This window comes from Miniopterus natalensis, chromosome 2, assembly GCF_054644295.1.
Source record: "Miniopterus natalensis isolate mMinNat1 chromosome 2, mMinNat1.hap1, whole genome shotgun sequence".
Lineage (NCBI taxonomy): Eukaryota > Metazoa > Chordata > Mammalia > Chiroptera > Miniopteridae > Miniopterus > Miniopterus natalensis.
Window position 1 is genome coordinate 149,061,700 of NC_142082.1, and position 27,030 is coordinate 149,088,729.

A 27,030-nucleotide genomic window follows, 5' to 3' on the forward strand; every position below is an offset into this window, starting at 1 on the left:
CTCCGGAGAAAATTGCAAAATGTTATTAACAGATTTTGAAAAAGACCTAATCGAATGAAGAGATCTTGCTAAAAGTCCAGGGATAGGAAAATTTAATATATTAAAGATTTCAATTTTCCCCCAGATTAACCTATAAATTCAATACAATTCCAGTCAAAATACCAACAATGATTAGTAGGGAATTTAGTAAAGTGATTTTAAAACTCACATTGACCAGCAAAGCTGATAAACGTATAGAAAGATGTTTAATCTCACCAGTAATTAGAGCGATGCTAAATAAAATCATAATAAAATGCATTAAGTTTTCACCAACTTGCAAACATTTTAGGATTTTGAAAATACTAAGTGATGGTGAGGAAGAAGCAACAGACTAACTTATAGGGATATAAGTTAAGCAGTCATGTTCATTTTGCGGAAGTCTAATAAAGTTGAAAATGCCCTATGTCCCAGAAATGCCACTCCCAAGTATAAACACTGGCACAGTGATACCCAAAACATGAGGAGCTTTAAAAATATTCAAATCAGTGCCATTTGGAAATTAGAAAACTAAACATGCAACTTCTACAAGATCTCACAACTGAATTCCTGGCCATTTATCTCAGAGAAATGCAAATGTATGTTCAAACAAAAGCTTATAAATGAATATATATATATATATATATATATATATATATATATATCAGTTTTATATGTAATAGTAAAAAAACACACAACTCAGATGTGTTTCAACAGGTGAATGGTTGAACAAACTGTGGTACATCCATACCATGGAACATGATTAGCAATAAAAAGGAACGAATTATTCATACATGCAACAACCTGGATGAATCTTCAGCGAATTATGCTAAGTGAAAAAGTCGGTTCCAAAGGTTACATACTGTATAATTCCATTTAAATAATATTCTTGAAATGACAGAATGATAGAAATAGGGAGCAGATTAGTGGTTGCCCAGGTTTAAGAAAGGAGTGAGAGGGAAATGAGTGTGGCTATAAAAGGGAAACTGGGGAAATCTGTGGTGAGGGACATGTTCTGTAGTTTGACAGTATTAATGTCAATCCTGGTTGTGATATTGTAGTATAGTTTTGCAAGATTGTATCACTGGGTAAAAAGTTTAATTAAAATAAAAATAAAAATACATTAATGAAAAAAAATAAAAAAAATAATAAGAGTAAAAATATTTATGTACAGACCCTATCCCAAGATTTTGAGTTGGGTTTGGAGACAAGATTAGGTATGAGTCGTTATTTTTAATTGTCTGGATGAGTGCAGAAAGGATTGCGGAGGGACTTAAGAGAACTGGCTCTTGAGCCTGATGGTCTCATTTGATTTCTAGCAACATCATGTACCAGTGGTGTGAAGTTGACTCAGTTTCCTCATTTGTACATTGTATGTAAGTCACTTAGAATAGTGCCTGAAACATCAACAAGATCCAGTCCAAAAAGTAAGAACAATAATGAATGGTCATTCGAACTATATTAGAATAATGAAGATTGACTCACTCCTGAAACCCAATAGTTGTGGCCAAAATGATCTTATTTTGTTTTGGCAAAATAAAATGTAAAACAAAAAGGTAACATTTTATATAAACTATTTTAGCCTTTCTTCCTTCCTCATTGTGGATCACCTCAGAGAATGGAACTAGCATTCACTCAGTTGATCAGGCAAAAACCCTAGAGGTTATTTATCACGGACCATTCTCTTTCTCTCCTTTGACATACAATTTATTAGCAAGTGCTTTGAAGCCTGTCTTCAGAATATCCCAGATTTAACCACTTTGCCCCTTTCTCAACTGGCCTCCTTGCAGTCCACTCTCCATAAAATTGCTAGAGGGATCTTTTAAAAAATTAAGCTTTGTTTCTCCCCACCGCTAGAGTTATACAACAAATTTTCATTGCAGTGGGCTTCTCATAAGGGCCACAAGACTCAACCTATCTCAACATTAGTCTACTTCCTGAATATATTACATAACAACACTTTCCTATGTTATTAGCAATATGAAATGAAAAACCACGATGCATTTTTCAATAGATTTAGCATAAGAATAAACATAATTTATTGACAAACTACATACAAAATATTTCTATGGTCTATAGTTCATTCTGATTGACTATAATAATACATGTATATGTAAAAGAATAGTGATTAATTTAATTTTAATATTTTGTTAAGTAGATTTTTTCAATACTTGATTGTTTATTTGAATGTCCCGAATCTTACAGAATTATTTAAATTTTTATTTTATTATTTTGTGATTTATATGTTATCTAAAATACCCATAAAATGACACATTTTATTCAAACTTAATATAAATGTAATCATAATTTTTTCCCAATTTTCACATAAACATTAACCTTAATATTTGTGGAAGGAATCTAAAATGAATAATGACAGAATAGTGTTAAAAATATCTACATAGGAAGTAACAATCCTCATCTACAACTCAAGCTAATCTGTAAATTGGGTGGCGTTTTATTCATTTGACAACTGCTTTTTTAGGTACTCCAGAGTAGTAGTAGCGTCTGGAGACTTGTGGGGATTACAGCTGCTGGCAAAAGAAACACAGTGGATCTGGATCCGGAAGGAACTGACCATCTACTGAGATGTACTGACACGTAAATGACAAGGACAAGTGTTTAGGCTGCAAGGAGGGAAATGCAGCAGCAGGGATCAGTGGCATCAAAAACACAGAGATGATCATGTGCCAAACCCTAAGGGGAGCGACGTGTGTCCTTTGGGGCAGGAAAGCGGTTCCCGGAGGCTGTGGCAGAGCGAGGGGCGGCAGGGCCTGGAGACAGGAGCGGGGCTGTGCAGCGGCCGGTGCTGGCTTTAAGCACCCTCACGCTACTCCCCTTAGTGGCTTTTATAGAAATTGTTCTGGCTGTTAGACCTCAGGGAGCCTGCACTTTTATTTTAATTCTTAGGCATATAGGTGCCTACTCGGCCTCTGCTCCCGCCGTGTTGTCCAGTGTACAGTGATTCCCGACTATAGGATGTGGCCACGACGGGACCAGAGATCATTCCAATAGAGCTAAGAATTAACATGAAAACCAACCTGTACTATGAACTAAGGAAATAAAAGCAAAACTTCTGTCCTATAGAGGGCTTTCAACTTTCCTTCACACTGCAGAAGAATTTATGTCACCATTTTTCTCTTCCCTGTATACTCACTTCTCATGAAAATATAATAATTGATGTTCCAGCCTCCAGAGCTTCGTGGGATAGTGGCGAGTAAGCAACTCACCTGTGCACTGTGGTGACAGATTATGACGGCTTCAACGGCTGCTCTTTCTTAGTGGCAGCTTAAGACTGAACAGGGGCTTTTAGGAGAAAATTAGTTAACTAGAACAACGGGCCAGTGGATGTGACAACTGGGATATAGTGGAAGGTACATGGGAAGCACAGGAGCCTAAAATGAAAACTCTGTCTATTAAGTAAATAACTGCTTCTTTGCTCTGCCATGGCTCATAAATATTTTTAGGTCACATACGGTTATATTTATAAGGGTATACCCCATAGAACATAGTACAGTGCATTACACAAAGATACTTGCAGAACAAATTAACAGGGCCAACTATAAACAATCAATGACATAATTCAATTTAGATAAATTCCTTTATGATTCCCTTAAAATATTAATAATTCACTATTGATAATAATAAGCACTCACTCCGATCCAAGTCTTCCATATAATCAACTTTCTTAATCCTTACAGCAAATAAAAAAGAAAGTGAATATTCTTTAGAAAATACTATGCTGGGGATTGAGGGGGTATAATCAAACAAGAAATTTAATCAAGCAGCATATTACAAATAATACTAACCAGAAAAAAATTCTAAAATTCTTACCAGTAAAACTACATGAATATATTTATTATTTCAGGGACATTTCTGAATTTGTTAACTTTTTAAAAATCCTACCTAAAGTAATTACATGTTCCATGTAGTTGGTTGCCCAATACTCAGATTTTCTAGTTTTCAATTACACAACATTCACATTTTCTCTGAATTATGCCCTAATATATTTTAGAAATTAGATTTAAACTATTATTTTTAATGCAGGTAAATTTGGGGCTACTTGTATACTCTCTGGCCTATCAATTTGGTAAATTAAATTTTGGGATGACACAAACACTCAGTCTATAGCAGATAGCTTGTCACGCTAAAGCAGGGGATGGGAACATCTAGAAAAGATATCTTAAATTCTCCATAGGTAACTTACAGACCTTAACAAAAGAAATACAATTTTCCAATTGATCTTTTCATGTTTCACCATGTCAATGATAATTGCTAAAACCTGTGACTTCATAATAATATTGTTTTAAAAATATTTACTTTGGTAAGTACCCTTGCATAATTGGGAGCTCTAAGTAAGACATTACTTTAGAGGAAGTTGGGGTAGATAATTTTTAAAGTTATTTCAAATGACAATAATAAGATACACTCTGTAATCCTGTTTAACAAACTAGATCATAAGCTCTGCTTTGAAACTTTACTTACAAATTATAAATATCTGTTCCAATTAAAATTTTAATGTCTTCTGTATAAGGTATAGTTAGCACTCAAATGGTCACCTAGTTTTAATAAATAAAAACTCAATGGAGATAATTATTTTTATTTATGGTATTAAAGATCTCATGTACCAGGAGAAAGAAATTACATTAAAAATAAAAATAAAATAAAAAAGAAGCCATCATCTCAAGAAAGAATAAAATATAAAAAATTTGAAGGTGTAACTTTTGTTTAACAAAACTTAATTTCTCAAAGCAAATAATTTTTTCAATAGTTTTTAATAAAGGCAAAGCCACAATTACAACAGGTCCCATAAGTAATGTCCAAAGCTAAAATGTAATCCAATGGTGTTTCCATCCAGACAAAAGCAAACATAAAGGTTCCACATACTAATTTTGAAGTATTCTGAGATTAACTAAAAATGTATATTGCATACTCTAGGGCAAACAATACAAAATTAAGAGGTTGCAATAATTTTTTAAAGAATGTTAGGTTTTAAAGAAATTGATAAATATAAATTGGCACGTAGGTATCTGTAAAGATTGTTCTCAAGTTAGAGAATCTCAGTCCCACAATCAAATGGTGCAATGTGGGACAATCAAGCCAGCGTTTTAAAGAGGAAATATATTTCTAAATAATCTCCGAATAGGAGAAAAAAATCAGAGAAAGGGAAGTAATAGGAATTACTGACACTATTTTCTTAACTTATGTATCAAGATAGAAAAACACTTAAAATGCTTCACTGAGCACTTGAAAGACATCTCTGACTTTTAAAAAAGGCAAGCTTAATCACAAATACGTATTTTATGAATAGAAAAATCTTAATCATAGAACCCCTCAAGTATCGGTGCTGGGAGAAGCTTTAGTTTTCTTTAGTGTTTTATAAATGAGCTGAGAAAAATACAGTCAAAACGCTCAAGTTTGTAGGAGTAGAAACCCTTAATATGGGGCACGCCAACTCATTTGGGGCAAATTTCAAGAAAAGCTTCAAAGTTTGTTAAATTGGCAGATAAGTATCAATGAACTTTAAAGAACTTAGGCTTTTTTCAAAGTTAATTTTAATATAATAAATTATACTATATACAATGATAATTTCTCAGTTGTTAATTATTATTCTGGAAGGCATCTAGGCAAAACATTAAAACCTATCCTGCTATGCAATCAGAAAATGTATAAGTTCCTTGAGAACAGAACAATCATTTTTCAGGTTTATATCCTGACAAGGTGACAGGCTAGTTATAGTATAAATAGTTGAATTTTCTTTCTTGATTTCATTTGGGTTTCAAAGTCAAATTTCTAGACAATTTAGGGAGTTAGGAAAAAAATAATGTAAAGTGCTACAGGACAATAGAAGGCCCAGAACTAAAATCTTCTATGTAAGACAGTGGATGATCTATTTCAAGAAAAATACAAAGAGAGCTGGAAAAGTTCCAGAAAGGAGCAATCAAGCTAACAATGATGTTAATGGATTTTTCAGACATAGGCTATAAAAATCAGTCTTCGGGTTTGAATGTTGAAAGTAAAAGGTGAATGGTGAATTATTTGATCTACCTAAAATGAAAATACCAGCACTGGTAAAAACTTATTAAAACTTGAATTAGGTAGTTTTATGATACAGGGACAGAATAAAAATAAAGTAATTAAATGATGTCATATTTCTGTATCCTTCACTACTGTGGTACATGGAATTTTTAAATGGCCTCAAGATTTTGCCCCCGGGTGTGAATTTCCTGGATATCACCCTCTTAAGTGTGGGTGCCAGCTGTGAAAATGATGGGATATCACTCTTGTCGTTAGATTACCTTATATGATAAAGGTGAAAAGATACTGCAAATCTAATTCAAGTCCTGAATCAGTTGGTTTTGAGTTAATTAAAAGAGAAACTGTCCATCATGGGACTATCTTAGTCAGATGATAGTCCTTAAAAGAGGGCTTGGGCCCTTCCTAAGAGAAAAATTCTCCTGTGAGCGTTGAAGAAATCAGCTGCCTTGTGAAGACCAGTGAGGGCCCTGTGAGAGGGGTGAGTGGCCTCTAGATGCTGACAACCAGCAAGAAAAGGGGGACCTTGGTCCCACAAATACAAAGAACTGAATTCTACCAACAACCAGAAGAGAACCAGAGCTAGCTGAACTTGACTGCAATTTCATGAGACTGAGCTCAAGACCCAGTTAAGCTGTGCCTATAACTCCTGACTCACAAAATAAAATGTTTTAAGATGCTAAATTTGTGGCAATTTGTATGCAGAATAGAAATGTAATATCTCACCACCACCATGAAAGATAGCAAAAACAGAACAGAAAAAAAACAAACAAAAAACAAGAAACAAAAAAACACAGGAGGTGTTAGATTGAGCCAGGAGGTTGGGGGCCTAGCTAGATCAGTTAAGGCTGTGAGTTATCTCAGGAACTGAAAAGAATTGCACTTGCAGAGCTCAGCCTTTTGTGCCTGAAATTCAACAGTGACTGACATTGAGATTTTTTTTTTTGGAATAAATGCATAAGAATTTACTCATTTGGAATAATTTCATTCATCAACTTTGTATTATTTTGCATTCAGGTTTCAGAGTTCTGACTTGAAGTTTTCTACAGTAAGCATCTTCCTTTTTCTATTGAAACAATACCCATAGCTCTGCCTACTTTCTGAGACCACCTGCTTTCAAGTCATGAATTTTCTGTGAAAGATGTTAAAGATATAAATAATTCTAGCCCCAGGCCTGTTTCTCCATCAACTTTCCCTAAGGACTCACAGGGAATTTCTACTGTGAACAAACCTCTCTGAGCCATAGTGTAATAAAAATGGATGTATCAAATTATTTTCCACTAAAAGAAATATTACCTCCCCACATTTCCTCCATTATTTTCTACATCCCAACCAATTTCTTGAATGAGTCATGGGTGAACATATTTGGAATACATGCTTGGTTTTTAAATGTTTGGAAAAATTAGGTGCATTAACCATTAACTTTTGTCTCTCAAAACTACCACCATAATGACACAACACCCTGGGTCATCCAGCATATAGATTTAACAGAATCCTCTCTCACACTCTGGCCCTGGTTGTCAGTACTTCATTTCAGCAGTCCTCAGAGTTTTTGCCTGTAACTTCCTTAATATAATTTTGAAAAAGCTATATAGTGCATTTCATATCGTAAGGTGCCACCTAAACTCTTAACAAGATATATAGCAATATTTTAAAAGAATATAATTTTTAGTGTGTTACGTATTATATAGTTGCTTTAAATATATATTTTTAAAATCTTGAAGATAGATTAGATGAAGTTTAGACTGTTCCATGACTTTGTCTCCTGAATCAAATAAGGTGTCATTTTTATTATTTCCTAAGGTTACTTCCTTTGCTTGATCTCAAGGGACTTTTTCTCAGGAGCTATGTGTTCTGAAAATATCTTTGGATATGCTGCCTCTGGGTTCTTCTCAAATTCTTTTCCTTTCTTGACGTACTCCGACAAGCCTTCCTGTACAAAGTGTATATTCCTCTTTTTGGTTATTCTTTTACTTTATCCTTTCAAGAGAAATTCAGTGGGTTACTTCTCCATTTTGTCACCTCTATTCTTAAAAACAAAACGAATATAGGGGCTTTATTTTCTCATAGACCTTTGTCATCGCTCACCAAGTTTACTGCAATACCTTCTAGTATTCCTCCTGCGTCACAGCCATGCCCGACTCAAAAATGTTTTCAAAACATTTCAGAACTGATGATTTTCCTTAAGTGCAAAACTCCAATCAAGTCACTTCTCTCCTTAGTACAATGCAATGGCTTCCCCTTATTCTTTGAACCTTTCCGGTGACGTGTGGCCACTACGGCCCTTTACCACCACTCCATGGAAACTGAGCTACAAGACTTCCCAACCCCCCGCCTCTGGGCTCTTTCTCAGGTTTGTCTCCCTTCCTGACTCATCCTCACTCCCTCTCTCCAGTTCTCCTCCTTTCACCATCTGCCCTTCTCCTAATTAGCTCTTAATCATCACTCAGTTCTGAAGTTGGTTGTTTTAGAAAATATTTTTGGCCCTCCAATTATGAGTTAGAAATCCTTTTAATGTGTTGTCATAGCACATAACTTCAGATTCAGAAACATAAATTATGATGGAAGGCAAAAGCTTTCACTTGCTTTTTTGTGCTCTGGCTCCTCAAATCCTAGTATTTTAAATGATTAGATGTTTGCATGAGAAATAGTCTTTTGTTTCATTGTTTCTCTAGCTAATTTCTGTTTCAGGTTTATCGACATATAAACTTACAATAATTCACATCTTTAAAAAATAAGGCCAAATTTGTTAATTGAAAGCATGACAAGATGGGCTGCGGATAACTCCTAATTGACAAGCTCTATAGCAAAAAAGACTGGATACTGTCATTGAAGCTCCAATGCCTAGCATAGTATCTCACGTAGTGGGTATTCAATAAATAGATGCTGAATGAATGAAACCAGACCTAGACCATGAAAACAAGAGCTGCTTCTATTTCATCATTTGTTGGAAATAGTTTTGATGTCATAGGTCTACTACAAAATGTGCCTTGCACTGAGCCCTCAATTAAGTTTTTCACTAATTTTTCTCATAAGGCTAAATCCATTCAACAAGGATCCAGCCTCAGTTCCCTGTTCTACACTTTAATTTGCCACCCAAAATGGAGCCATTCTTTAAGTTTAAGTGAACATAATCCTTTGGAATGTTATTTACAGTCCTGTACTGCACACTGATATTTCAGTCAACAATGGATCACATATACCATGGTGGTCCCATAAGATTATAATGAAACTGAAAAATTCCTACCACCTAGTGACATTGTAGCCATTGTAATGTCCCAGCACAACACATTATCCACATGGTGGTGGTGATGCTGGTGTAAACAAACCTACTATGTTACTAGTCATATAAAAGTATAGCACATACAATTTACAGTATTGGGCTATATACCACCTACATTTGAGTAAATAAACTCTAAATATTTGCACAACAACAAAATCCCTTAAGGATGCATTTCTCAGAAGGTGTCCCCATTGTTAAGAAGCGCATGACTGTACCTCTGCTTTTTCCCTAATTCTTACGGTCAGTTGTTCAGATGGTTTAATTTTTTCAATCCTGGCTTTCACTCTGCTGAAATCCTGCCATCCCTGGTAACAAAACTTGAACAACTTAAGGTACAGATAGAAAAGTTCAGTGAGAAATTCTAAAACTCAAGTTTTCATAAATTTTCCCCCAGTAAATCATAAAAATACTGGGGAGATATCATGACATATAGGTTAGTTTGAAGACAGGGTGATGTTTATATTAACACAATAGAGAAAAGACCAATAAATCAAGCTGTTATTAAGAAATTTCAGTAAATATTTAGTGATATCATTGAAAAGCTGATAAATGTTAGTTCAAATTCTCTCAGGAAAAAAACACACTATACAATGAGGATCATCTTAAAAGGAAACAGAGGTACTTAAAAAAATAAATTTAGAAGATTATGAACATTAATAAAGGAAGATTTGCCAGTGGTTTATGAGAATTATAAGAACAGAAACAGTGAAATAGTATTTGGATTTTTATCTAAAGTTCTCATATGAAAATAGAGAAATTTATTGTCAGGAGGAGAAATTCAAAGAAATACAGTATATATTTATTAAAAAATAGGTTTCCAAAACATAGGGATGGGACACAAAAAACTGTGCCTTCTCAGTTCTAACACACCATTTGTTTTATCAATTTAATTGTAGATTTTATAAAAATGTCACTTTGACCATTTTTGTGGTATCTAAATTTAAATAACATTAAAATGGGGGAAAACGTGCCATTTAAAAATATAATGCTAAAAAGACACGTGATTCATAAAATATTAACAAATGTTGTTGCATATATAAATTGAAATCCAAGAAACCTGGTACAAAGTTTGAAAACCAAGCCACAATTACACAATGTGGTCCCTGATAGAGCAAACCTAGAAGAAAAATGAGTATTTCTGCTCAGCTAGTGGCATTTATGATGCCAACTTCCCTACACATGTTACCTCATCTATAAAATGGTAATAAAAATACTTTTCATACCAACCTTAGGAATAGCTGAGGAATTATTGTGTGAGGATAAGACATGTATAATGATTTTTCAAATTAGAGTTGGTTTAACGAAAATGACTATGTAGGTCTGTAGCAGGACTAACCCCAGAGAGCCTAAGAAGTGAATGATTGAAAGTCACATCCCAGGGGGCTCCCAAAATACCTACATAACTTCCTTTTTGACTATAGATTTCATATGAAGTATTTACTCCTTTGTGAAATATGATTTAAAGTGCATATACATGCATGTAGATATATGTATATATATTATATTCAATTATATATACATATATAAATTATATGTAATTATATATAATTATATATAGGGTGGGACAAAAGTAGGTTTACAGTTGTTCACATGAAAAATATTGCAATAATTAATAAATAATAATACAAGAATAAACTCTGTTTTGCATACTCACAACTGTATAACTGTGTATATATGTATAAATATAATTATATATATAATTTTTGGGGGGATAGGATTTTCATTACCAATGCACTGGAAAAAGCAATGAGAATAAAATGCAAAGAGAAAAGTAGAAAGAACATATGTATGCAAACTAAGGACAGAAAGTCATCCCTATGTCTCAGCTCTGTTTTTATGAAAGTATTTTTTCATACTCTAGGCACATGGAAACTCTGTCAATATCTTTGACTAAAGACATTGATCTAAAAAGTCCCACTTCCACCACTATTATATGTCTTCTCAAAGACTCTGGAAAAGGCTTTTTGTAGCAAATCAAGGATTTGCTGCCTGGTAAATATATCCCAATTGGAATCTCAGCAGGAATATTTCCATTTTATGTCCTGAAGCCTGAAAGTGATCTGGATGAATGATATCTAGATGAATGATCTAGATGTCCTTGTCAAAGACAATTTGATGAACAAAACTATTAACACCCAGTTCATTTTACCATCCTTATGCCAAAAAGTCTCATATTTTAAACCTCAAAATGACGAAGAACAAAATAGATACAGGATCATTTATAATTGATTTAGATTTAGTGCAGTGATAATGCAAACATGAATACATAGCCTCATCCACATCTCTCATTAATAAAAAATACTCTCAAATCAATTGGTACATATCTGCATCAACTATAATCTCACTGACAGGTGAAGAATATAAAAGCGATTTACACTTATTCATCTAGACATGCAACTTACTCAAGACTAGCTCATATTTTAATATCATCACTTTGGATAATTTGATTACGTTAACTGAAATAGGAACAAAAATAAATTTAGAGTGTGTGTGCATCTTCTGAAAGCTATTTTTAAAATACAAAGAATAACCAAGGAATAGATTGGGGACTTTAAAAATTCCATTTTGTTTTATGGCGCATAAAGAAGCAGAAGTTTTAGTAACTATTCCTTCCTTTTACTGCACTTCTGGGTAGCCCAGCAGGATATTGTTTGGGATGCACCTAATATAATAGTTGAAAACTACTGAATGAATTTAGACTCCTGTCAGAAAAATAAAAAGAAAGAAAACATAATTCTGGCCAAGTCCTTAGAAACTTCAAGCTAAATGACTGCACGCTGACAGTCTTTAGAAAAATGTAAAATAAACAAAGTTAGATTTATTATGAGTTGATTCAATTGAACAATAGAGATATGTTTGCAAAGCATATACATAGTAAGAGAGTTCAGAAAAAAAGGAGCAAGTTGTTGGGTAACTTTGTATACAGCACAACATAAATTTAAATAGAAATCTGCAGCAGCTTACAATGCTAAAGATGGAAATGTTATCTAAAAAGCTGGTTGGTAGATTCACCGATTCTTTATTGGATTCATATATATTTCCCACTAGAATAGTATTATAGGTAGGCTCTTCATAACTTAAATTTGTTTTGTTTTGGTTTATATGACATGGCTGAGAAAATGTTTAAAAATAATTATTTTAAGAATACAAATCATTATTCTATATTAGGTATCTAAGAAGGTATTGTTAGCATTCTATATTTCGTGGAGACTCAGTCTCCCTAACAGACATTCTTCAGGTGATAGGAGAATAAATCAGAGAGTCTAACATAATATCTAGAACTAGTTAACGCTGCTTCGCCTAGTAAATCCTAACCAAACATTATTACCTGTATTGGTATTTGTGGAAATAGAGGATAGATGGATAGATTGGATTGACACATACTTGTGAGTCAGTTTTGCAGGAATGGTTCAGAGGTTGATTATGATTTCCAGCCTGCAAGATTCTTGCTTTGGGGTCAATTGTTAATGTAAATTTTGTGTTTGTTCATGTTTTACTTTCCCTGAGTAATTTACTTTGCATATATAGTAATCATATAAAAGAAACATTTTAAATTAAGAATGTAGTTTTTATTACTGTAGGCAATGGTAAGTTTACTCTTTTGGTCTCCATACTTTTTTTTTTTTAGAGTGTGAAAGTTGTGAAAAATTGCATGAACCTTTTATTTGTACTTCACAAACAGTTGGACAATTGGTGAGGCCAGATATTACTAATCCCCATTTTAAAGATTAGTAACCTGAACCTTAGAGGGATTAAGCCAATTGTCTAAAATCTGAAGGTAATAAATTCAGGTGTTCTGGTTCTGAGTCCAGTAGTTTTATGGTACTACTACAATAATATTTCATGTTCCTTCTAACTGTGCAGAGATGTTTTCTTTTGTACTTCATTATTTACTGCTTAGTAATATACATTTATCACAAATTCTCTCACAATACAATAATATATTTGAACATTTGGCCTGAAAAGGCAATTCATGGAGAAAAAGGGATGTTTCTCCTTTTTAACCAGTCCTGACTGCCGCCCCCCCTCCCTTTTTTTTTCAGGAAAAAGAGCTGAGGCTCTAGATTTCATTTGTACTACAAAGCCACGATGTATAATTCAACACAGTACAATTTCAGTAGGAGTTTTATCTTTGAGAAGACCCAAGATGAAGTACCCTTTCCAGATGCCAGACATATGACACATTCTTGAAAGGCCTTGAAAACAATAATAATTTAATTGGAAAGCCTCTTTGAAATATCCTCTCTTCAGCTTATTACACCTGTATCTCTTTTAGAGAGAATTGGATGTGGTCAGATTAGTGTTTATCACAAATTCCAAAATAGCACCTGAATCTCTCAACTAAATCCAAACAAGTGAGGTTCTTAGATGCTAACTCATAAATTCCTCATGTATTTATTTGTTCATTATATATGCACTAATACTTCCAAAGGAATTTGTGAGAGCTTCCATAGTCAATATAGCTTTTAAGACAGTAATTAAAGAATGAGATCCCAGCATGAGAGGATTCAAGTAAAAATATCTATAAGTTGCCCAACTGCAAATGCAAGCAGGGGGGTGGAGCAGGAAAGAAATCAGTTATATACCTCATATCTAGTAAAAGCAATAATAATAATTTTGACTAAAATGTAAAATTTTTTTCTAAATTGAGTACTAAGAGGAATTTTGACTTTACAGAATTATCATGAGGGAAAATCATTTAAAATACAACTGTGAAAGAATATCAGATGCATTCTTATACACAAATGCTTATATTAATTCTGGTGTCAATTTGAAGCCCTGAGAGCCCATTCTACCTAGGTACAGAGCTTACTATTCCTATGATAATATGCGTAGAGCGGAGAAATTCTAGAGGAACAACTCACTCTTTAGCACATTAAGTCCACTGCTCTCTATTTAGGAATGTGCCTGTGGCATAACTAGTAAGATATAATTCTAATTGCTATCTACATTATAAGTGCATTGTTTTAAAGCTATTCCCTAAAGGTCTTTACAAGTAATAAAATTCAAATAATTTGTAGTTCACATTTTTAATTGGCATAAATAGGCCACACAGTGTTAGAAAGCGACACAAATGGAAAGGAGTAACTATTAGTGAATTCAGGTTTTTTCCCCTCTGGAAAAATAAATGTTAAAAAAGAAAGCATTGGCTGGTTTGAATTACTTTGTTACAGATATTAAAAATAAAAAATTGCTTTATGGGTTGATTATGCATAGGAAGAAAAGAAATAAATACTGAAGTCTACAGGGGACTTCACGGAAGCATTGAGTCCTCAATACCGTCACCCCCAATTCCTGCCATCTTTTTTATTGCTGGTAGATTAGCTGGTCCTTTTCATATTAATTGTCCATATGAGTTTACTGTTTTCCTAATTTCTACTGCAATGCCATTGATAAAGCAATTTCTTCTATTACCTAAAAACTGAATATTTTCCATAAATTTGTTGCTGAATTAGTTTTAGATCAGGCTCAAACGTCATCATATCCACTAAGTTTCCCCAATTAACTTAATTTGTGCATAATCATTTTTACTGCCTATGTGAAATATTTAATTTCCATTCTACTCATGTATTTTTTATGTTTCTTTATAACCCAAATTTAATCACTCCATTCTTTAATAAAATAATAAGTAAATGGAGGTGTTATATTTCTCCGTAATTTGTCTCATGCAATTATATAATGGACTATTAAGACTAAATATTAAATGATTTTTAGTGACTAATCACATATCTATGACACATTTATAATAAAAAATTTATTTACTAAACAAAATTAAAACATTATGCTTTATTAACACATTTAAAAATACTTATTGTTACTCCAGTGATGGCATTTAAATAAATATTCAAAACACTTCATCATACTGCGTAGCACAAAGTACAAAATGAATAAATGTTGGTGTAACCACTTCTCCCTTTAAATAGCGCTTTATTCTGTCAATAAAATACATATTGCTCGGCCTGCATGGCTCAGCGGAGATCAAGGTTCGATTCCTGGTCAGGGCACATGCCCGGGTTGCGGGCTCGATCCCCAGTCGGGGGCATGTAGGAGGCAGCCCATCAATGGCTCTCATAATTGATGTTTCTGTCTCTCTCTCTTCCTCTCCTTTCCTCTCTCTGAACTCAATAAAGATATATTTAAAAATAAATAAATAAAACAAAAACAAAACACATACTGCTGAGAAACATGTGACAACATCTAGAGGCAAATTAAATTGTGATCTTCCTCTTTATTTTCTCCGACTGATAGGCAATATGATCTTCAGAGTTTTTCCACATTTAATATTTTTGACATAACTACACTTTTCTGGGCTAATTTAATCCTAATAAGTCATATATATATGTGTGTGTGTGTGTGTGTATATATATATATATATATATATATAGAGAGAGAGAGAGAGAGAGAGAGAGAGAGAGAGAGAGAAGTATATATATATATGTGTGCGTGTGTGTGTGTGTGTGTGTACACATAGAAATAGATATTCATAAGTCTCCTTTTCAACTTTAACACATTATTCATGTTTCTTCCTAAATTATGAGTCACTGGAATTTCTGTTTTAAATAATATAACCAAAGCATTTATTTTCAGCACATCAATCGACACATGACTAGCTATTTTAAAGAAGAATTAAGTTTATATTGATGCTGAGCATGTCTCTACAGGTGTCCATGTCCTAATCAATGCTCAGGAATGATTTCTTCCAACATTATACTTGTGTAGATAAGATCTAAGAATTCTACGTGGTTTGAGTCACAGAGGAAGAATTTTCTTTCATTGAAGTTTTCCTTCTTAAGAGTGTTTCTCAAAATATATAATTTACAGAAGCAAAAGTAATTCATTAAATAGCATTTTTCCTTAAACTAAAATGTTAATTACATGAAGAATATTAAATCTGAGTCAAGAATTCTACAATTAAAAAAAATTACTTCAATTTTTAATACTATTATATTTTTAACCATATGTGTTTTGAAAGTCATTTTTCTATATTCACATAGGTATTTAAGTAAGCCCATAGATAGTCTCAATACACATGTAAAAATTAAGGAATTTTCATATGGCCCCTTCCAGTTCTAAGGCACTAATATTTCCATAGGTGAGGGCTCATACTACTGGAGTCAAGAACATAGAGAGAAAATAACCATATTTGTGATTTTTCTTATATTCAATAACTTAAAAACAATCACTGTGCCAAAGAATTTTTCTCCTATAAAAATGATTAAAATATGTCATTTATTCAAAAGCCAACAATATTTGGCATTCATGCTCTCCTGCAAAGGTCTCATAGAAATATACTTACATAGACATTTGGCCATGCTCTCTCTCTTCTAAATGAGAATGCTGGCACAAACAACCACTTCTCTCAATGGCTTTATTATTATTTCTACTTAATTCTACTCCTCTCAAGAATTTCCTATGTATTTAACATCTTCAATCCATTTTAACCACAATCCCAGACACAACAAATCTCATTCTTTTTGGCCTAGATCTCCCCTTATCTTGCAGGTCATTTATTTCTAGCAATTTGTTTTATATAATTTGTCCGTTAGTTATGAGTAGGTCACAGTATGAAATACAGTCACTGTTTTTTTTAAGTACTTTCTTAACATTACTATTATCCCATTGTATTCCATTTCGCTGTAACTACTATGAATTAATTACATAAGTAAAAACATTATCCTGTGCCCTGGCTAGGTGGCTCAGTTGGTTGGAGCATTGTCCCATATGCCAAAAGGTTGTGGGTTCGATGCCCGGTTGGCTCTTTTTCCCCTCCTCTCTCTAAAAATCAATAAAAACATATCCTTGGGTAAGGATTTTAAAACCCCACATTATTATCAGCACATTAATGACAAATATTTACCAACTGTTTGCAATATATCAGACAATATGCTAAATGCCAGGGATTTGGACATAAACAGAATTATAATTGTTCCCGTGAAGTCTAAAAAGTTGAATGCTATATAAAATAATTTAATATATTTTAACTATTTTCTTTCCTTCTGCTCATGTAAATTAACTTCCACATAAGAAACAATTTCTGTTATTATAAGATCCACAGTACTTTTGCTGGGTAGAATATCTGTTCGATTTTTAAATTACCAAATGTTTTTATATTTACTTTAAAATCAATATGTCAACAAAAACTGTATGCTTGCTCATTCCAACCACTGGAACCTGACATTTACAACATAATCCTGTAAAAACTATCACAAAATGTACTCATTGGTGGTAGTGGGAGAGATGGTACTGGGAGATATAGAGATACCTAAATCTTGGTGGCCAGCATAAACTCATCCTCACCCTTCCCCATATTTGCTTGAAACTATATCCTTCTAATAAACCCTACCTCTTGCTTAAGGTAGTTTGAGAGAGATTTTTGTCATTAAAAAAAAATCCTACTTCCCAGCCAGGCATACCTCAGCAGTTGAGCATAAACCTAGGATCCAGGAGATCGCGATTCCATTCCCAGTCAGGGCACATGCCCGGGTTGCGGGCTCGATCCCCAGTGGGGGACGTGCAGGAGGCAGCCAATCTATGACCCTCTCATCATTGATGTTTCTATCTCTCTCTCCCTCTCCCTTCCTCTCTCTGAAATCAATAAAAAAGATATATTTAAATAAATAAATAATCCTACTACTATAGGATCTATGTTACACTTAATATATACGTTTAATATAATGCATTTTCTCTCCTTTTGATGGTGTGAGAAACCATAGTGTCTTAGAATTAATAAAATGTGATTACATTAATTCCTGAGATCATTCATTCAACACATATCTATTGAGCATGTACTATACGCATGGCGCTGTACCAGACACCGGGAATACATCGATGAACAAGACAGACATGATGCCCTTTCTGTTCTATATGTGGGAGACATTCCTGGTTAGTATCACTTTTTCTCCTGAAGGAGCTAAGAAGAGGGAAAAGTGGTCTTAAAACATCTCCCTTGGGGAATATGAATTATCACTAATTCATATTCTAGAGAAACAAAAAATAACTAATTAATATATATTTATTGAAGAACTATTATTTATCAATCTACTCAGTAATGTTTAAGCTGGGTACATGTATTGAACATCTTGTAAAATTTATGTGTTTTTCTCAAACGACATTTCATTCCTTATCAAATTTTCCATACTTGAGCAAAGAGACCTTTTATTTTGAAACTTAGATTATGTTATGGATTTCCCCCCAAATTATATTTGACTTTCTTCTAATTAAAAACATATCACAAAAATGTATTTGCAACTTTGCACTGGCTTCATTATGTCCAGTTTAGTTAAAATTAAAGATAAACAAACCTATGGATACAGGGGTTTAATATGTCGTTGACTATAGATATGCATTAATATCTAAAGGTCTCCACAAAGTACGAAGGGAATTTGGCAAAATTATGGAGATAATTATAGAGAGAAACATTAATCTCTTAATCCTGACCCTAGAGTTTTAGTAACAGTGTCACCTTCTGATCAGTTTTCCTATCTTTAAAGTGCGGGTCTCATGGTCTTCTAAAGAGTATTAAATGAGATAATGCATTCTACAAATATTTTAAAACTACTCTAAGTATCTTTTGATGGACTCATCTTGGATGTTATCCTTGATGTCCTCCCCTAATTTTGGTTGGAACCCAATTTATAGTCACTAATCGTACTTGGTTTACACCTTTACAAGAGCTACTTTGTCCAGTTAACTTTCTGTTTGCTTCTTCCTTCTTCACTGGACTGTTTTGTCCGTAGCAACAGAGAGCATAGTTCCCTGTGCATAGCCGTTGCATATAGAAAGAGCTTAACAAACATTTGCTGAATTAATAAATTAGTGTGCTCCCTGATCGCAGGAGATTCCCAGTTTGGAGGGTGACACACGTATCTGTTACATATGAACATAACATCATTTCATGTATTAAATTGCACCATAGCACCTGGTATATATAAATCTGCTTATTTCACTAGAATATAAACTCTGATGGAGAGGCTCATGTTTTATTTGTCCTTGTATCCCCAAAGTTTGCTGTAGCAGCTGGCACATATGTAGGATTTTCCAAATATGGTTCCTCAGCTCAGGAGAATTGCTCCAGCAAATGTATATATAAAACGGACACTTATAATTTGGGAAGATAAGTGCTACTAGCCTTGTGCTTCGATTTTAATTCAAGGGATTGCAGCAGTAACTAAAAGCATCATTTGAAAAGAATAGTCGCATAGCCCAGACAATCCATGGTAAGTGATACTTGATTCTGTGTGTGGAATTCACTGGAAGGCAGATATTTTAGAAATGAGCATATTGGCTAAAAACATCAAAGTTTCAGGCATGATAGCATAAGGGTTTGGCTACAAAATAGATAGCAATGGGTTGGCCTGAGAAATATAATTGACAGTATCAGAAAAATAAGTTTATAGGTTACATAGGAGAATAAAAGGAAAGAATGGTGTTAATTCTAAATTTATATATGGAAATGGAAGTATCTCTTCCACTTAGAGCCCATGTGTCTATCTGAAGGTCAATCAGCAGAGCCACATTAAGCTGAGCACCTACTACGAATATTACTATGCATGGGACTTTCATATTAATCCATAATGATAGCTGTCATTTAAAAAGTGCTTACTACATTATTTTCATTGAGACATTGGTATTATCACTTGATAGACAAAGACAACATAAGCAAATTTTTTAACATAAGATTATATTCAGATTTTCCATAGTCTGACAAATTCTTTTTTGTGGGGGTTAAAGTTCTTATTCTTTACTTTTATTACTCTTAAGTATTATGTTCCAGCCAAATCCTCATATATTAACCAAATCAAAGCCAGAGCTCAAATTATAGGAAACACAAAACTAGGAAATAAAAAGTAAATTTTATACTTATAATAATTTTATAGAATAAACTTCCTCAGTGGTAAGCATCTCTGAATTTTCTACTAAAATTTTCCCTCTGTAAAAATACCATTGTTTGTTATTATTTCAAAGCACTTAAAAAGTATAATAAAAGTCATTTTCCCAAGTTCAAGTAAAGGGGAAAAAGTGTAATTGTTTTCTATTATTTTTACCTAATTGTTCTTGGACTTGGGTGCCCTAACACTGACCTAGTTAGTCTATTACTGGCCCATCCAATTCACCTCTTGGCGCCTACTCACCCAGTTCCCCACTAGACTCTCCTGTTTGTCACCCTGCTTCTCTTCTTGCCAACTAATATTTCATCTCCCATCTGTTTAAATTCCTATGTTCTTTCTGGCACAACTCCGCCTCCAGCTTCCCCCCCAGCCACCTACCTTGCTGCCCCTCCATCTGCTAGCATGACTAGTATCTTTTCTAACCTATTCCCGATCTAAATCATCTCCAATTTTTCATTTTAAGTTGCAAATAAATTTCACCAAAGTTTATCTCTTAAAAGGCTATTGTGATTTTAATAATAACTTATAATCATATAGTCTTGGAGTTATAATGGGAAGTTAAAAGCCATACAGTTTAAACATACATTTAATGTTTGAATTCTTGTACCTTTTAAAGTCACTTATGCTTCTCAACTTTTTTCAGCGGTGATGTTTTGAAATAATAGAGTGTACCACTGAAAGATACTGCTAAGGTCTTTTGGTACATAGCCTTCAAAGTACTAACTACTTCTGTGTGGCCCAACTCATGTGAGTCTCGTGGTTTTAACTGTTTAGTTCACTGTTCCCAAGTTTTGCATTCACTGATGAGCGGCAACCACATTCTCAAGATAGTGCAATTCAATTTTTAGGCTTAATGTAGCAGAAATATTTTTTAATTAGAATACGTGTTCTAGTTACCTACTGGATATCAAATACATTATGTAAACAACAGCAGCACTTGGTAATTACAGCTTCAGAATTTGATGTTTAAATAGCATAAGGCAGCATTTTCCTTCAACATTGATCTAGTTGCTTGACAAGGTAGATGCTTGTTTTCATGTAGCAGGTATGAAATATTACAAATTAAAGCAGCCTTGGGAAAATGTTTAAAAAGTTTAGACTTATGTTGTTTTCATAAAACTAAGAACTTCTAATTGCCCATTCATATTTCTGAGGGACATACCCTCCCATCAGTCTATCAACCACAACTTGGAAAAGGGTGAAAACCATGTTCATGGGAAGTTCACTCAGAATTTAACCTTAAATTCAAGATAACATAGACATTTATCAAAAGCATAATGGTTTAAAAAAAGAATTAACTGATTTATTTTTAGTACTGGGAATATAATATTTCTATTGAGGTTAATTGGTGCTAAAGATGTTAAGAAGTTTTTCATTTTGTTTTAATAAAAGTTTTATTATTATTTAGGTATGGTAAAGTCAATAGATCTGGAGAGGACTGCTATCAAAAAGAACTTGTTATATTCACAGATCCCGAGAGAAGGGAGCATGCCATGCCATGGGGGTGGGGGCGGGGGGGAGTTACACAGGGAATCATAGGGGTTGGTCAGGAGGCTGAGAGAGAGAGAGAGAGAGAGAGAGAGAGAGAGAGAGAGAGAGAGAGAGAGAGAATTGTGTCCCGGCAAGGTAAAAAGTGGATTTAGGATTGGCTAATTTGAGTAATTTCAGGGAACTCTGGGGCAGATGGGTTGTCTCTAGGGGAGAACGAAAGTGACCCAGAGTGATTCATAACTTTTCCACAATCCTAGTTTATGATTAATGTTGAATATAGAACATATAAAGGTAGATATAGATAATTTTCTACATAGGTTTATTATAATATATGTGTAAACATCCCTTATCAGTATAAGTACTTATTCCCTGTAAGAAAGTTGACAGCTTACCATTTCAAAATATTCCTCTCAATTTATTTCTCACTCTGACACCTTGAAGATTTAATTTTAAATTAATTATAAAATCTTACACTACTGAATCATATTTCAGAATTCTTATAAATTGATTTTAAGAGATATTAATAGCATACACCAACTATGACTTTAAGTACATTTTCCTTTCAAATATCTTATATTTGATGTTTCACTACTATAGTTTTCATTCCATATCCTTTTTTTCCCTTTATTATATCTTTTTTCTATCTTCAGTCCCTTTTTCAACTGCATCTAATATGATTATTTGCCATAATAATCACTAAACTCATTTTGGTGTTTCATCTCATATATTGTGGTTGATATTCAAATATTCTCATGAATTTCTTGTCAATTTCTCCCAATGGTTAACCTATAAAAATTAATTATAACTACTTTGAGAATTGGGAACGAAGCACATCTCATTTCAGATTTCTTTCACATATTCCAGGAAATATTCTTTATCTGAACATCAAATATTTTCAATGAGATTGACAAATGGCTTTGCTTGAGATTAGAACAATGACAGATGTGTTTAAATAAGTACAAGTGCAGGGCTACATAGACCCTTTTGTTTATACAGTCTTCCCCTGTTAGCCCATGAATTTTACCGCTATGATCCTGTCACCCAGCATGGGAGTTTTTCTCCTCCTACTGTCACCTCAGCCAGATCCAACAAGTAGCACAGCCATTACACACATTACTCAGAATTTAGTGTGTCATTAGTCAATAAACATCTTTAAATTTCTGCCCCCTCCATTCTTTCCCATTTTCCTTCAGGTTCCATTTTACTAACTCTTAATGGGCCACCTGGGCCAGGGGGCATTTGAGCAGAACTGAACGATATGACTCAGTGTCAGGAGACCTCTAAGTTGTAGAGGCAGTTACTCCTCCTTCCTAAGGAAACACTCCGAGTGTGAGTTCCCTCCTGCTCCTAAACTAGATCAGCTTGGAAAATTTAAACACAGTGGACAAGGCTGGGAGCTCTGTGCCTCTATACCACCTGCAGTTGACAGGAAACCCAAGTAGTAGAGTAACACCATAGCTGAATTGAAATGCACTGTGAATGCTTGAAACGTAGCTTTCCTGTCCCCTTATTATCATTTCTATATTATTATTCTCTTAAAAAAAATTGATGCCTGATTTACAATGCATACTTGGCCTTATCTTTTACGGGGTCTTAATTATGCAACAAACATCTTTTAAAACAGCATAATTAGCCTACTTGAGGAAGTAGATATACATACATGTGATACTGAATTTGTTTTATAAATTATGTTATAATGTACATGTATATATACAGATATGCACATATATTTCTAGGTGCATATATGCATATATTCATATACTAATAGTGTAAATTTACTGTTAAAAAACCTCCTTAAATAATTTTATTATCTCTAGAGTTTCTTACTGAATGTTTGCTCATGCTATTTTCCCACCCTAAAGAGATGTTCAGGAATTCATATCATACTACCCATTATTTGCATATTTATTAATTGTTATGATATTTAAGCAAGCAGCTTTAATTCACAAAGACTGACAAATATAGTATAAAACTATATTTTTCAGTTTTGCAGAGTTGTAAATTTTATTTGGCTTTTATATATTGGGTTCTACAATTGTATAAGCCTAATTTTTAAAACATTAAGAAAGAAATAAAACTTCTTTTTTGGTAAATTTCAAAATATGACATCTACCGATTTGTTTTGGAGCAAGGCATTCTAGACAGGGGGAAAAAACAAAACACTACAGGTAGAAGACAAACTCTTTTGTTTCTGACAACAAGGTCTTCCTTCAAGGGCATGCTAGTCTGAATTATTTTAATTCCATCTGTTCAATTTGTATTCCGCACAGTATTTGAGTTTGAGTCCCTCGGCACTTTCCTCTACAGTGGGAGAACTGAGCATTTTGGGTGTCTCCCAACATCTTTTACCATAATTTGAACACGTTGGCATTAAGGAAATAATCTGAGCCACAGGAAGACCACAGCCCTACTAAAACTTCTCCACAAGGAGGTAATCTTTTTATTGATTCAGCTCACTCTCAGTGCTGCCCCTCCCGAATTTGCAGGCTTCTGTCTAGCCAAGACCCATATACCTGAGCTCTGGTACATCCTTGAAAAGCTTTTGCACGCAAAATAAAATTCTTATGACACCAAAATATAAAATACAGTCAGCTTTCAGTTAGCATAACAATTGAGAGCCCTGACACTGCATCACAATATTGAGGTCTGAGTCAACCTCACTAATAATACTGCATCACCCTTATCCTAACTCAGCACATTCTTGTTTACAATGATCTAACCCAGAGAAAAACCTCAGACTTACCTCATGTGCTGAGTTATCTGTCGTTCTAGGTATAATATTTATTGCAAATTGCCCTTTGGAATAAATGCAGCGACAGTTATGCCACAAGACGTCTCTCTCCTGCAGCAGAAAGCAAGTTAAAAAGACTTCAAGCTGTGACCTCAGAGGCAGGCACAGCCGCTCCCATCCTTCAGCCAACCTTCTGAGAAGAGCAGGTTAGATGACAGCCAAGCTCGCTCTGCACATAGCAATACTTTCAAATAAAGCATTCTGTGCTTGGAGCTGGGGGATTTACATCTCCCAAATTTGGCTGGACCTAGTCAATGCTGCTTCTATGCCTGAAAATATTAAGCATTTCACTGCAGTCACTTAATGCAAGAAACTATCTGAGGCGACTTCACAAACCCTGTCATTCTGTTCGGAGACTAAAGAATGAGCACCGCATGCATAATTCATGCATTAAAATCTTCAATGCACTTCCTGTAGCCGCTCTTCTATCCAGTAATGGGCTATTGATCACCTCATTGCTAAGGCAATTGGAGTTCCGTGATTGGTTTCTTTCCACAAGTAAAATTACAACTGAAATCACAGGCAGAAGCCTCCAAGCCTGCAGCATCCACTGGGGTAAAACACTCACATAGCCGAGATGACATTTGCATGCTGCAGGCTGTTTAAACAGAACTCTATTCTGCAAAAATGTGATAGCATCTGTTTTCTTTTATTCAGAAGACATACTTTCTGCAGCTTTAGGCTTAATAGTTTACATTATAAGTAAGATCTATGGGGTTATTTTTTTTCTGTCATTTCTGGGAAATTAACAAGACTAAACTGAAAATTAAGAAAGAAAAAAACAAAACAGAAAAAGTGATGTATGGCTATAAGTCATAGATTTTTATTACCTGGGCTCATTTGAATAACCTTTCTTAGAAAACTTTAACTTAATAATAAATTTCCCTTTTCAATAATGTGGAAAGGCTTTCTTTAAAAACATTATAATAGTAGGTCCATGTGTTCCTCCTCATTGTTAACTGTTTTGGGCTGTAAGCACCTCTTCTCTGGGTGTGTCAGTAGTTCCGAGAGCCCTTTCTCGTAGGATTTAAGCATCTAAGAACCCATCATGGCTTCTATTAGTCTTTTTTACTGCTTCCAAAAAGCAGCCTTTAAAACAAAATGTGCATTTAATTATGCTAATATTCACCAAGGGAAAACACAGGTAGGATTTTAAAATGTCATAATATTAATAGCAAAAATACTATAGTGAGAGATCCATATAACATAGAAAATGCATATATATATATACAAAAATTATTTTTCTATTTTCAAAAGTATCTTTAATGTTAAAATTAACTAAGCTGAAGTTTTTTTCACCCAAAGAGGACTCAATATGATGTTATTAAGATCATTTAGAAGCCTAATGCCATGTCTTTCTAAAGCCTGTCTTTAGACACACAGGTACAACAAGCAAACATACAAATCATATTCCTATGATAATACCATTTGTTAAAACTACAGTAAAACCTTCAAGTTCATGGCTTGGGGCTAGAGTACAGAATAACTGTCAGAGTATAACCTGGGTTTCCCACCTAATAATTATACTGCAGGGAGCAATTCACCCTTGGAGGAGGCGTGATCACAGTGACTTGCAGTCAGTAGACCAATAAGAATTGATATCAGCCGGCAAGCGTAGTAGTGGTGCTGATGACAACAGAGATGGGGTTTAGGGGTGTTCAGGGAGATACCTCCTCCTTCCAAGTGCATATGTAAGAGCATAAGCCCTGCTAGGCCATAGAGAAGATAATGGCACCTAACTGATAATGATTATGATAAAATATTCTACATGACAGTAAGAGAAATTAAACACCCAATAACTTTGTATATTCCATATTCCATATTCCATAATATTTTGTTCTGCCCCAGGTAGATTCTATTTGTATACTTACATATACTGCCTTTAACCTAATAAAATTCAAGGAAACTCTCTAGAAGACCTTATTTTATAATATTTATCTAAATAATACTCTTTATTCTTTAAAAAGAAAAGAGGAAGACCTCAAATGCTTAAAAAATACAGAAGTTATAGCTAAGGATTAATATCCTGCAAAGAGTTTTACCAATTTAATCATATATGGAAGCAATTTTATATAAAGATAATAGCTCATTTAAAATAGTAGAAAATTTAAAACCTTGGCATTTAAGTTATCAGATATGAGGATACGGAATACAATCATTAAGTAAATCTAAATATCTGACATACCCTAAAATAACTACAGATGTAATCATTGGAAATTAAAGCTTTCTGGAAAAGCATGATCAATGGTGTCTAACCAGCTGGATAGGTTCTTTCTATCCAGCTGGTTATCCAGCTTAGCCCACCTCTCCTGCAGCGAGTGACAGGAAAGTCAGTATCTTTTCTCACAAATATCCAAGACCTTGGTCAAATATGAAGATAGTAACTTTGCATCAACTCGGTGAATTTTCAGGTTCAATTGTTTTAAAGGTAGGGAGAGATGAGAAACACACAAACACCTCGTCAGCCTAGAGCAGAACAAGATTAGAAGCCAGCAAGGGAGAAAAGGGTATAGCATGCGAAAAGCTAG

At 34.0% G+C, this 27,030-nt stretch overlaps 1 protein-coding gene across 1 annotated transcript in view; it reads right to left on the reverse strand.

Moving 5' to 3' along the window:
• The window catches only part of LOC107528192 (contactin-1), a 139,197-nt gene that overhangs the window by 84,891 nt on the left and 27,276 nt on the right, over positions 1–27,030 (reverse strand). The window lies entirely within an intron of this gene.